Source organism: Ochotona princeps, chromosome 12 (assembly GCF_030435755.1).
Source record: "Ochotona princeps isolate mOchPri1 chromosome 12, mOchPri1.hap1, whole genome shotgun sequence".
In the NCBI taxonomy this organism is placed as follows: domain Eukaryota; kingdom Metazoa; phylum Chordata; class Mammalia; order Lagomorpha; family Ochotonidae; genus Ochotona; species Ochotona princeps.
The window spans coordinates 62475348-62489087 of NC_080843.1; the positions used below are offsets into that span (position 1 = coordinate 62475348).

At 41.5% G+C, this 13740-nt stretch overlaps 1 protein-coding gene across 1 annotated transcript in view; it reads left to right on the forward strand.

Moving 5' to 3' along the window:
* The window catches only part of FLT3 (fms related receptor tyrosine kinase 3), an 88385-nt gene that overhangs the window by 9035 nt on the left and 65610 nt on the right, over positions 1-13740 (forward strand). The gene's annotated exons all lie outside the window — the stretch shown is intronic.

Genomic DNA, 13740 nt, shown 5'->3' on the forward strand with positions numbered 1-13740 from the left:
CTTTCCATTTTTAAACAATGCCTTTGGCAGAGCAAAAGTTATTGATTTTGATGAACTTAATCCATCCTGAGTAAGTCCAGCAGTGGAGGAAAATGTGTTCTGGACTTCTCTGGTCATATCCAGCCATGCTTAAAATCAAGCCTTAGAAAGAACACAGTGTTTACAGGGAATTAACTGGATCCCAGAGGAAAGAAAAGTGGAAGACTGCAGAGTACAAAAAACAGCTGTCACACTCGTGACATCCCATTATAAGATACCAGGCCATGGAAAGGAAAATTCAGCCCTTGGTAAAGATGAAGATCGGGCTGAATGTTAGGCACAGTGATGAAGACGCCACTGCCATGCCTGCCTTCCGTCTCAGCGGGCTTGGCTCCTGCCTCCACCCCCTCCTCACTGTGCGGCCTGAGAGGAAGCAGGTGACAGTTGGTCCCAGTCACCCACATAGGAGAGCTGGACTCAATTCCTGGCTCTTGGCTTCTACCTGCCCAATTCTGGCAACTGCTAGCATTTGGGGAATGAACCAATGAATAAAAGATCTTTGTCCATTCTGTATCTCCTCTGTGCGTTTAAATTAGAAATATATAAGGAATTAAAAATAAATATATAAGGAAATAAATAAACTTCAAAAAAAAAGATTTATTTATTTTTTTATTACAAAGTCAGATATACAGAGAGGAGAGACAGAAAGGAAGATCCTCTGTCCGATGAGGAGCCGCAACGGCCGGTGCTGCGCCGATCCGAAGCTGGGAACCAGGAACCTCCTCCAGGTCTCCCACGCGGGTGCAGTGTCCCAATGCATTGGGCTGTCCTCGACTGCTTTCCCAGGCCACAAGCAGGGAGCTGGATGGAAAGTGGAGCTGCTGGGATTAGAACCGGCGCCCATATGGGATCCTGGGGCGTTGAAGGCGAGGACTTTAGCCACTAGGGCACGCCTCCGGGCCTAATAAATAAACTTTTAAAAAAAGATTTATTTACTTTTATTGGAAATGCAGATACACAGAGAGGAGGAGAGACAATGAGGAAAATCTTCCTACCGATGGTTCACTCCCCAAGCGGCCGCAAGGGCTGGAGCTGAGCCAATCCAAAGCCAGAAGCCAGGAGTTTCTTTCGGGTCTCCCACATGGGTGCAGAGTCCCAAGGCTTTGGGCCGTCCTTGACTGCTTTTCCCAGGCCACAAGCAGGGAGCTAGATGGGAGGCAGGGCCGCCGGGATTAGAACCGGCGACCATATGGGATCCTGGCGCATGCAAGGCAAGGACTTTAACCACTTCGCTATCGCGCCAGGGCCCAGAACATTTTCTAAATAGGATGCAGAATTGGTGTGCATTGAGGAATCAGTAGCCGAAAACATTAAAATAACTTTTAAGTCTGTATTATTTTCATTTCCAGATTGAGGAAAGATTTTACATGTTAAGCAGAGACATAATAGGTACATTAGCAAGATGTTGGGTAGGATTGGTAACACATTAAATGTCATAAAATAAAAGGTGGGGGAAGGGGACAGTGATGTGGTGTAGCAGGTTAAGCCACTGAAGGTGCTGGCATCCTGTGTGAGTGCTATTCATATGCTGGCTGCTCTGCTTATGATCCGCCCTTGCCTATGTGCCTGGGAACGCACTGGAAGATGACTCAAGTACTTGGGCCCCTGCTGCCTACGTGGGAGACCTGGATGAAGCTGCTGGCTCCTGGCTTCAGACTGGCCCTCCCCGGCTGCTGTAGCCGTTTGGGAACGTGAACAAGTGGATAGATCTTACTCTTCCCCTTTCTCTATAACTCTGCTATTCAAATAAAAATAAATCTTTAAAAAAATAAAAGATGAGTGAACTTGACAGCTTGGTGATAGAAACTCTTCAAAATGAACAGATCAGTGAACTTTAGGAAAGTTCCAGGGGGTCAAACATAAATGCAATCAGAGTTCCTAAAGGAGAAAACGGGACAAAGAGAGGAGGGCAAAACAGATCTGTGAGGAGATAATGAAGGAAAACTTCCAAATCTGATAAAGATGGAAAGCCTGGCAGATTTAAGGAACCCCGTGAAACCCAAGCACATGACCCATGAAGAAAACCAACTGGTGTCATCCCTTTGCGTGTCCTCAGTGTTCAAGCAAAACATTCTTTTTTTTTTTTAAAAAAAAGATGTATTTATTTTTATTACAAAGTCAGATATACAGAGAGGAGGAGAGACAGAGAGGAAGATGTTTCGTCTGATGATTCACTCCCCAAGTGAGCACAACGGCCGGTGCTGCACAGATCTGAAGCCGGGAACCAGGAACCTCTTCCGGGTCTCCCATATGGGTGCAGGGTCCCAAGGCTTTGGGCCGTCCTCGACTGCTTTCCCAGGCCACAAGCAAGGAGCTGGATGGGAAGCGGAGCTGCTGGGACTCGAACCAGTGCCCACATGGGATCCTGGGGCGTTCAAGGTGAGGACTTTAGCCGCTAGGCCACGCCGCTGGGCCCAAGCAAAAAATTCTTAAACTCACCCAGAGAAAGAGTTGCATTCCTTCAGCAAATTTTGTGCCACAAATAATGTAAGCCAGAAGACGGAAGCAGTATTTTTAAAGATCTGAAGGAAGAATAATAAGAATATAGAGTTTTGCACCCAGCGGAAATATCTTTCAAGGACGAGAAGGGAGGCGAGTACTTTTTCAGATGTACAGTAGCGGAAGGAAGCCCTCACCACTACCTAGCACAGTAGGGAATGTGGCCGGAGAGTCCCATCGGCTGAAGACCCGGATGTACACAAGGATGAGAAACACGAAATGATAGCTGTGTGAACAAACAGAAACTTAATGTTTACATTCCTCTATCGGGTGACTGAGCACTTAAAGCAACCATGGTAACAGTGTCCTGTGGGATTTACAGCTTACACATACACTGTATAAGAGCAATATCACAAAGCCTGAAAGAAATATGCATTACTTTAAAGCTCTTATATATGAAGTATTATAACTTAGTAAACTGCTAAACACACAATAGATTCTGTAAACTTTAATGTTTACTTTTTCTAAAAAAAGATTTGTTCTAATTGGAAAGGCACTTTTACAGAGAAAAGGAAAAGACAGAGAGAAAGATCTTCTATCTGCTGGTTCACTCCCCAAATGGCCTCAATGGCTGATGCTGAATTAATTCGAAGCCAGGAGTCAAAGATTTTGACCATCTTCTGCTGCTTTCCCAAGCCATAGGCAGGGAACTGGATGGGAACTGGTACCACTGGGACATAAACTGGCATCCGTATCAGATCCCGACACTTGCAGGTGGAGGATGAGCCAATTGAGCCATTGTGCCACCCCCTGATGTAATTACTAACATAACAAAACAAAGCAGTATAGCTAATATTCAAAGAAAGGAAATGAAATCATTAAAAAAAAAAAACAAACTGATCAAACCAAAATATCTCAAATATTCCTAAAGGAGACAGGAAAAGAGGAAAACACGGTAAAGACCAGATATAAAGATCAAAATAGGAGATTTAAATTTAATCATGTTACAGTACAAAGAAAAAGGAATCAGAGCAAGTTGCCTTGATTTATTCACTCATATGCTGTTATATCAGTCTTTTCGTCAAGCCATTCACATATAACACAGTATAAGGAAGACTATATTGCAGCATTACTAAGATACTAATGGATTATGTTATGTTAAAAAGAACCATATATTATGGACTGAATTGTTTTTCCTCAGAATTCATATATTGAATTCCTTAACCTCAATGTGACTGTTTTGAGATAGGGCCTGCCGGAGTGTAGGTAAGATTTAATGAACTCAATCGGGTCTAGGACCCTAATTCAATAGGACAAGTTTTCTTATAAAATGAGGGGACACTAGGAGGGTGTGTGTGGAGGCCACGTGAGGACATAGCCAGAAGGTGACCATCTGTGAGCCACAAAGAAAGCCCTCACCAGAAACTCACCCTACGTACCCCTCTATCTTGGACTTCACATTCCAGAATGGTTTGAAAACGTTTCTGTTATTTGAAACCTGCCGATAATACATCTCATGATCTAAGTATCACAAGTTAATAGAGGCTGAATTGGGTATGGCTTTTTTTTTAAAAAAAGATTTTATTATTATTGGAAAGCCGGATATACAGAGAGGAGGAGAGACAGAGAGGAAGATCTTCCATCCGATGATTCACTCCCCAAGTGAGCTGCAACGGGCCAGTGCGTGCCAGGAAGCTCTTCCAGGTCTCCCACGCGGGTGCAGGGTCCCAAGGCCTTGGGCTGTCCTCGACTGCTTTCCTAGGCCACAAACAGGGAGCTGGATGGAAAGTGGAGCTGCCAGGATTAGAACCAGCGCCCATATGGGATCCTGGGGCGTTGAAGGCGAGGACTTTAGCCGCTAGGCCACGCCGCCGGGCCCGGGTATGGCTTTGAGTTTTTCCCACAAAGGCTCTCATGTTGCAGATTTGGTCCTCCGGGTGACGAGCCCTCGGATCAGCTGGAGGCACCGCTTAGGAAGGGACGCTGGTCTGCTGGAAGGAGTTCTCCAGAGGAAGCTGTGGGCGAGGCTGAGGCTGGTGTCCTGAGCAACCTCTGGCCTCCTGCTTCCAGATGTGTCCTCCTCCTCCTGATGTGACCCCTGCCCTGTGGCAGGAGATGCCTACTGGAGCTAATCTGACGCAGGTGCAGTGCCCTGGAGCTTCCAGACTGGACCAGATAAAGCATGTTCATTTATAAAGTTAGGTTATGTCAGGTATCTGGTTATGGTCATGAAACATGGACTAATGCATTACATAAATGAGAGCAGTCCTGGATAGAAGGAAAACAGGTTTAAAAAATGGGGGAGGGTGAGCCCGGTGTGGTAGCCTAGTGGCTAAAGTCCTCACCTTGCACACCCCAGAATCCCATATGGGCACTGGTTCCCTTTCAGCTCCCTGCTTGTGGGAAAGCAATCAAGGATGACCCAAAGCCTTGGGATCCTGCACCTGCGTGGGAGACCCAGAAGAAAGTCTGGGCTGCTGGCTTCAGATCGGCTCAGCTCTCGCCATCGTGGTTGCTTTTGGAGTGAACCAGTGGATGGAAGATCTTTTTGTTTCTCCTCTCTGTGTATCTGACTTTCCAATAAAAATAAATAAATGTTGAAAAAAGTTGGGGGAAAATTATATACAACCATTAATAAAAGCAGAGCCAGTGGGCTACAATATTAGGCAAAGTATATTTCAGAACAGAGTCAAAAAAGATGAATAGAGTCTGGCGTAGTAGCCTAACGGCTAAAGTCCTCACCCTGCAAGTGCCAGGATCCCATATGGGCATCCGTTCTGATCCCGGCAGTCCTGATTCCCATCCAGCTCCCTGCTTGTGGCCTGGGAAGGCAGTCAAGGACAGCCCAAAGCCTTGGAACCGTGCACCCATGTGGGAGACCTGGAAGAGGCTCCGGGCTCCTGGCTTTGGTTCAGTGCAGCACTTGGGGAGTGAATCATCGGACGGATCTTCCTCTCTGTCTCTCTTCCTCTCTGTATATCTGGCTTTGCAATACAAATTTAAAAAATCTTTTAAAAAGTTGGAGATTCATTTTATAATTGTATCAGACTTGATTTATCAAGAAACTTGGCGCCTCTGCTGTGGAGTAGCAAGCTAATTCTCTGCGTGTGGCACCAGTATCCCAAAAGGGTACCAGTTGGAGTCACAGTGGCTCCATTCCAGTTCAGCTCCATGCTAATGTGATGGCTCAAGTCTTTGGACTCCTGCAGCTCTCTGGGAGGCTGGGAAGAAGCTTCTGGATCCTGACATTGGACTGGCTCAGCTCTGTCTGTTGCTGCCATTTGGGGAATGAACCAGCAGATGGAAGATCTCTCTCTGTCTGTCTCTCCTCTCTGTAAATCTGTCTTTCAAATTAAAATAAATCTTTTAAAAAAACAAGTATAAACACAATACTGTATGCATAAAATGCTGTTAGATACTACTAGTATGATTATATATATCTATACCTATACTCATGTCTATATCCACTCTGAAATATAGGAGCTCCTGACTCGTGGCTTTGGATTTGCCGAGCTGCAGGTGTTGTGGCCACTTTGGCAGTGAACTGATTGATGGAAGCTCTCTTTGTCTCTCCTCTCTCTGTAACTCTGTCTCTCAAAAGTAAATAAAAACGTTTAACTTTGTGAAGGGAATTTAATCCTAAGCATTTATGTGTCAAAACAGTTGAAGCAAAATGTGAAACGCAAGGAGAAATGGACAAATCAAAAATTATATTAACAGAGTTCAATACTCCTTCAATAATTGGTAGAACATTGAAAAGGAAATCAAGAAAATTTGGATGACTTGAACAACCCAATATGCTTACCAGATGAGCACGAACTGAACCGTAACATGAATTTCAGTAAATTAAAAAAAAAATCTAAGATGTATCAACCATATATTCCAAATACAGTACAACTAGATATTGATAATAGAAAAATATCTAGAAGATCCCCAAATATTGTGAAGCCAAATGACACATTTCTAAATAACTCAAAGATCAAAGAAGAAACTATAAAATAAATTAAAATATATTTTGAAAGCAAGTATTTGGCCTAGCAGCCACTAAGCCAATCAGCCACAAGGCTTATTGGAGTATCTGGGGTCAAATCCAGACTTGGCTTGTGATTCTGGCTTCCTACTAATGCGCATTCCGGGAGGGCACAGGTGATGGCTTGAGGAGTTGGGTCCTTGCTGTCCACATGAGAGGAGCTGGACAATTTAAAGTATATCCATATATAATTTTAATTAAATGAAAACGCGGTATATCAAAATATTAGGCTACTTCCTAAGCAAAAGGGAACTTGCAACATAATTTACTAATTCATATTTACTTCTTAAATATATCATTAAACAATAATGCTGTTAAATATTTTAGGAAAGAATTGGGATCTCAAATGATTTGAAAACAATAATGAACAGGGGAAAATAAACTGTAATTAAAAGGAGATAATCATGATCAGCATAATAAAAAGTGAAAAAGAAAGCGAAAGGAAATAGAAAAAAATCAATCCAACCAAGACTAATGCAAGATCAACAGAACTGACAAATCTGCAGTCCAAGAGATCAGGGAAAAAAGACAGAAGATGCAAATTTCTAGTGTCAGGAATGAGACACAATATTGTTATTAAATCTACCAATATTAAAAACATAATGCAGAGCTACCACTAGTAACTTAATGCATGTATTTTGCAGGTTTCAATTTAATGGGAAAAAATCCCTGCAAGATATTCTACCAAACTTATTAAGAAAAATTGGTAACCCAAATAATGCCATAATAAATAGATTGAATTTGTGGTTAAAAATATTCCCACAGTGAAACCCACCAGAAAAGTTGGCTTCACTGGGGAATCCACTAAACATGTAAGGAGCAAATAAAACCACTTATACACAAACTCTGCCAGAAATTTGAAAATAAGATCATTCTCAACTTGTTCTGTGAGGTCAGCACTGCTCAGTCACCACAATCAAAGATATAAACAATATAGGTCAAAGACAGCCATGAATGGAAATGGAAAAATTTATAGTTGTATTTTAAGAAAATGACTTAAACAATATATAAAATAACACTTCATCCCCATCTGGTGTTTATTCCTGGATTCAAGGTTAACACTTGAAGAACAATCAATATGGTTCACCATATCCACACAATAGAAGAAGGAAAATCACTAGATGTACAACAAAACCACACCAACCTTAGGGGGCATGCATTTGGCACAACAGTTAAGAAGCTGCTTACAGCACCCACATCCCATACTGGAATGCCTTAAGTTGAGTTATGGATTCGTTTCTGTTCTACTTCAGGTACCCTCAGAGGGAGTAATGATGGCTCAAGTACTTTGGTACCTACTAGCAACGTGGGAAATCCAGTTTGAGTTCTAGGCTCCTAGCTTTGTCCTGCCCCAGCTCTGGCTGTTATAGGAATTTGGGAAATAAGTCAGTGGAGGAATTATCTGTTTACCTTTTTCTCTCTTGTCTCTCTGCCTTTCAAATGATATTTTAAAAATTCATAAATGGCAAATCTGTGGGGCCGGTGTTGTGGAGTAGTGGATAGCGCCTGTATTCCATATGGATGCCAACTCGAGTCCTGGATGCTGCCTGCTAATGTGCCTGGGAAAGCAGTAAGGATGGCCCAAGTGTTTGGGCCTTTGTACCCAAGTGGGATACCTGGAATACCTTCCTGTTCCTGGCTTCAGTCTTGTCTAACCTTGACCATTTTGGCCATTTGGGGAGTGAACCGGTGAATAGATCTCTCTCTCTCTCTTTCTCTTTGTGTGTATTTGCCTTTTCCTCTCAATCTGTTAACTCTGCCTTTCACACAAATGTATCACTCTTTACCAAAAAAAAACCTTACCAAATCTATGTTATTATCTCAGTAGATACAAAAGGAGCAATTCACAAAATTCAACTTTCTTTTTTTTTTTTTTAAAGATTTATTTATTTTATTGGAAAGGCAGATGTACAGAGAGGAGGAAAGACAGAGAGGAAGACTTTTCGTCCGATGACTCACTCCCCAAGTGGCCGCAACAGCCAGTGCTGCGCCGATCCGAAGCCAGGAGCCAGGAACCTCTTTCCAGGCTTCCCATGCAGATGCAGGGTCCCAAGGTTTTGGGCCGTCCTTGACTGCTTTTTCAGGCCACAAGCAAGGAGCTGGATGGGAAGTAGAGCCACCGGGACCAGAACCAGTGCCCATATGGGATCCTGGCGCGTTCAAGGCAAGGACCTTAACCACTGTGCTACCATGTCGGGCCAGCCCAGAATTCAACTTTCATTCTTGAAAAAAATCTCTTAAGAATAGAAGTGATTCTCTTCAAATTCAGGATACTTATGAAGTATAGCTCATATTATACTTAATGGTAAAAGAATGAATATTTTCTTCCAAGATCAGAAATATGACAAGGGTTTGCACTCTCACTACTACTATTCAACATTGTACAAGAAATTATTGCCAGTATCATAAGGTGAGAAAAAGAAATGAACAGTATCCAGTCTGGGAATGAAGAAGTATAACACTGTTTATTTGCAGACAGCATGATTATTTTTGGAGGAAATCTAATAGAATCTATAAAAATGTGACTACACCTAATTAATGGGTTTTGTGAGTTTGCAGAATTTAAGGACATCGTGAAAAACTCAGTTATTCACATCCCAGCAGCTAGGAACTCGAGATGGAAGTGCCAAATACCAAAATGTCACTCAACATGTGAAATAAACTGGAAAAGGTACAAGCATTTAGAACTACACAACATTGCTAGATAACTTAAATAAAAGAAAGGGACCATGTTTATGCATTGAAAACTTGGTATTGTTAAAATGCCACTTTTATCCAAGTTTTTTTAGTGATTCAATGATATCCCTATACATCTTTTTGCAGTAATTCACAAACATTTTCTAAGGTTTATGTAGGAATGCAAGAGAGCTAAAATAAACAACCTTGAAAAGAACAAAGTTGGAAAATTTCTAACACTTAATTTCAAAGCTTATTACAAAGCAATATGGAATTGGCATCCAGATAGAAAAATAGGTTAATGACACAGTATAGCAATTCTAGAACGAGACAAGAAATTGATGTTCAATTTAAAGGTAATTCAGTGGAGAAGTCTTTGAACAGATGGAGCTGGGACAATTGAATGCCAATATATAAATGCATTCAGATGCAGAACTTTGCTTTATATTCACACTGTATGAATAAAGTTAACTCTTAATGGATCAGAGATTTAAATGGAAAACATAAATCTTAAACTAAAACCTTTAAAACCTGTAACATCTAGGAGAAAACTGTGTTAACATTGGACAAAGATTTTTTTTAAAGATACAAAATTGGACATCTTCAACATAAAGAATTCCTAGTCTTCAAAAATCAAGTCACACATCTCATTGGAGGGGATGATATTCTACCAGCTCTACTTTCAGACCAAGGATGGTCTCCCAGTGAAATTTGTTGAATTTATCTAGACAATAAGATGCTGGACTCTCCACATGGTCTATACCCGCAATGAAGGAATCATGACTGGTTATGATCTGTTCTACTGTAGCAATATGGAGGAATTCGATATGGGAGGAGGGTTTGGGGAGGGGCTGGGGGAATCCCAGAGCCTATGAATCTGTGTCATAAAGTGATATAAAATTAAAAAAAAGTCACTATCTGGCAGAAGGTATTTGTCAATTACATATTTGATAAAGATCTTGAATTCAGAATTTATATGTATATATTTTAAAAACCTTACATATAGTTATTAGAAAGGCAAAGCTACAGAGAGAAAAGGGGACACACACACTCACAGAATGAGAGAGAAATCTTCCTTTCACTGGTTTACTCCTCAAATGACTGTCATGGCCAGGGCCAGCCCAATCTGAAGGCAGGAGCCAGGAACTTCTTTTGGGTCTCCAGCATGGGTGCAGGGACCCAAGGACTTGGCCATGCTCCACTGCTTTCCCAGGCCATAAAGGGGGCTGGGTTGAGAATGGAGTAGCCAGGATGCTAACTCCAACAAATAAATTTTTTTTAAAAAATGATTTTCATTTGAAAGGCAGATTTACAGTGAGAAAGAGAGACAGATTTATCTTCCATCCCCTGATTCACTCCCAAATGGTCACTATGGACAGAACTGGGTCAATCCAAAGCCAGGAACTTCTTCCAGGTGTCCCACATGGGTGCAGGGTCCCAAGGCTTTGGGCCATCTTCTGGTGCTTTCCCAGGCCACAGGTAGGGAGAGGGTAGGGAAGTAGAGCGGCTAGAACATGAACTGGTGCCTGTATGGAATCCCAGCTCTTGCAAGGGGAGACTCAGCCAATTGAACCATCGTGCTGGGCCCAAGCTGTGATAATTCTTATTTTTAAGCCTCTCAAAACTTGATAGGAAAAGGTGCACAGTTCCAGTCAGTCAGTAGTAAGACATTCAGGGGGTCTCTTGTGCTATGTAGTGAATAATAGTGTATAAAATAAGTTAAATATCAATATTTGATTATATTAAAATATTTTTTTCAGAGCCATTATGGCTGATCATTACTTGTTATTTGAGTACATAGAGGGACAAATAAATAAATGCCAAAATATTCATGATAAAAAGTGTGTTGTGGGGCCAGTGCTGTGGCATTGCAGGTAAAACAACCACCTGTGGTGCTGGTGTCTCATATAGGTGTTGGTTCATATCTTGGCTGCTTCACTTGTTACTCAGCTCTCAGTGAATGTACTTGGGAAAGCAGAAAGTGGCCCAAGTGTCTGAACTCCTGACATCCATATAGGAGATGCCAGTGAACCTTCCAGCTCCTGGCTTCAGATCGGCGCAGCTCTGGCTGTTGTGGCTACTCGGGAAGTGAACCAATGGATGGAGGATCTTTGTCTCTACTTCACTCTGTAAATCTGACTTTCCAATAAAAAATAAGTACTACACTTGATCTTAGTCAAAAGGCCAAGAAGTGAACCAATTAAAAAAACACCTTATAAAACTATTAAAAATAAATTTTAAAAAGAAAAATGCAATTTCAAATATATAATAAACTACAGCACATCTATTAGAGAGGCTAAATTTTTAAAAATTACATCATACCAAATATTGGCGAGGACGTGATACAATTGAAATCCCCATGCTTTGTTAATGGGAATGTAAAATGGTGCAACCTTTGTGGAAAACCTTTTTGACGCTTAAAAAGTTATACCTATCATATGACTCAGACATATAAGGTTCTGGTATTTACCCAAAGGAACTGAAAATGTATGTCCATACCAAGACTTTTATATATGAATGTTTATAGCAGCTTTATTTGTAAGCGCAGAAGTGGAACAGCTTGAATGTGTATTGAAAAATGAATGGATTCAAGTGTTATGCAGGATCTATATAATATATTACTGTTCAGCAATCGAGAGAAATGAACTGAGAGAGGCAGGAGGGGAAGGAAAAAATGAAAGGAAGGAACCAATGACATATACTATCCTGTGAACAAGTCTCTAAAAAAGAAACAGAGTTAAAGAACCCATACAACCCTCCCATAAAATGGGGATCATACTGCAAGATTCCATTTGTATGAAATTCTAGAAAATTCCCACTGATCTGAAGTGAGAGTGGAGAACAGAGATTGTTTGGTATGGCTGAGTGGGGTTGGTAGGAGAACTGAGTCAGCAAGGGTCACGTGAAAACTTCTGAGGTGATGGAGAAGCTCATCATCTCTTGTTAAAAAGATTAAGTAATTATTATTATTATTATTGGAAAAAAAGGTTAGATTTATGGAGAGAAGAAGAGACAGAAAGATTATCCGTCTGTTAGTTCACTCTCCAAACGGCCACAGTGGCTGAGCTGAGCCAGAGCCAGGAGCCAGGAGCTTCTTCCAGGTCTTCCACCTGGCTGCAGGGTCCCATGGCTTCGGCCCATCCTCCACTGTTTTCCCAGTTCACAGACAGGGAGCTGGATGGGACGTGGAGAAGCTGGGACACAAACAGTATGGTGCTCATAGTGGATCCTGGTGCTTGTAAGGTTTAGCTCAATTTAGCCATTTAGCCATTGTGCCAGCCCCAAGCTCATCTTTTTGATTATGGTAATGGTACAATACAGCTAGGTACATATAGCCAGGATACTTAAAAACATTCATAGGAAATAGCATTTTAAAATGACTTTGTTTTAGCACAAAACCATTTGGAAATCCATTCATAGTCTTTTCCTAATTCACAATTCTCTGGGACCTTTTGAGGGAAAAGATATGCATATAAATATATACACACACATGCATTCACTTGCAGGATTTGAAATTTAGTAGAAATTAATTATACTTAACAAAAGTATATTAAAATAACTGGTAGGGAGGAGAAGCTTTAGGGAGTGGGGCAGGAAATTCTCTGTGAGGCCATCTTGATGGCAAAGCACCAGGATGGCTGAGTACCTGCATTTATCTGCTTTCTCTATAACTCAAAAAGACAGTTGACCAGTATTTTTAAAGCTATAAACCCACCTGTTTACTAAGAGAGTAAAGCTTTAATGTTCTCCCTACTCGAAGATGGGATATACGAGAGCTGATGGATAGATTGGTTACCTTGACTGTGATATTCCTTTCAAAAGATAAATTTATCAAAATAGTATCACCTACACACTAACTATGCCATTTTTATTTATCCACTATGCTTCAGTAAGCTCTTAACAAACTTCAGGAAACAAAGGTCTAAATCTCTGAATACAAAGAAGTCCAGTAAAGAGAGAATAAAACTTGAAGAGCATGAAAGCAATGAAGCAAGACAGATCATGGAAGAGAATGACTCCCAAGCATGGGCAACATAACCACCAGGTCAGAGAGAGAGAGAGACATTTACCCTGAGCTATCAGACCAGCTGATAGGAACAGATGCAGAGATAAATGCACAGGGAAGATGGGGCAACAAGCCACACCCCATGTGCACAGAACTGGTGATGGACACTTATTTAGTGCCTGTGTGATAGATGAGCAGGTTGCCAGTTACTTGGGAAAAATACCCAGGTAATAGGCTGACAGGAAATGATGGAGAGAATAGGACCAGCTCATGACAACCCCTAGGTTGAAAGGCTCCCTGAGTACCCAGCACATTGGATAAAAATAAACTCTCAGGCACATACTTCTGAAAATGTTACTGATAATAAAGAACAGATTCTACAAGTGTCCTGCAAGCAAGAGAGTGGCTTGTTACGAACAATCCGTTCCTTCAATTGTGCTGGCTTCAGTTCAGGAGCTTATCAGCCTCACACAGCTAATGGTACATGGAACAGTTTGGGTGCAGGACGCTGCCCTGTGTCCACATTGTTTTGTAGTACAGCCTTAGTTTT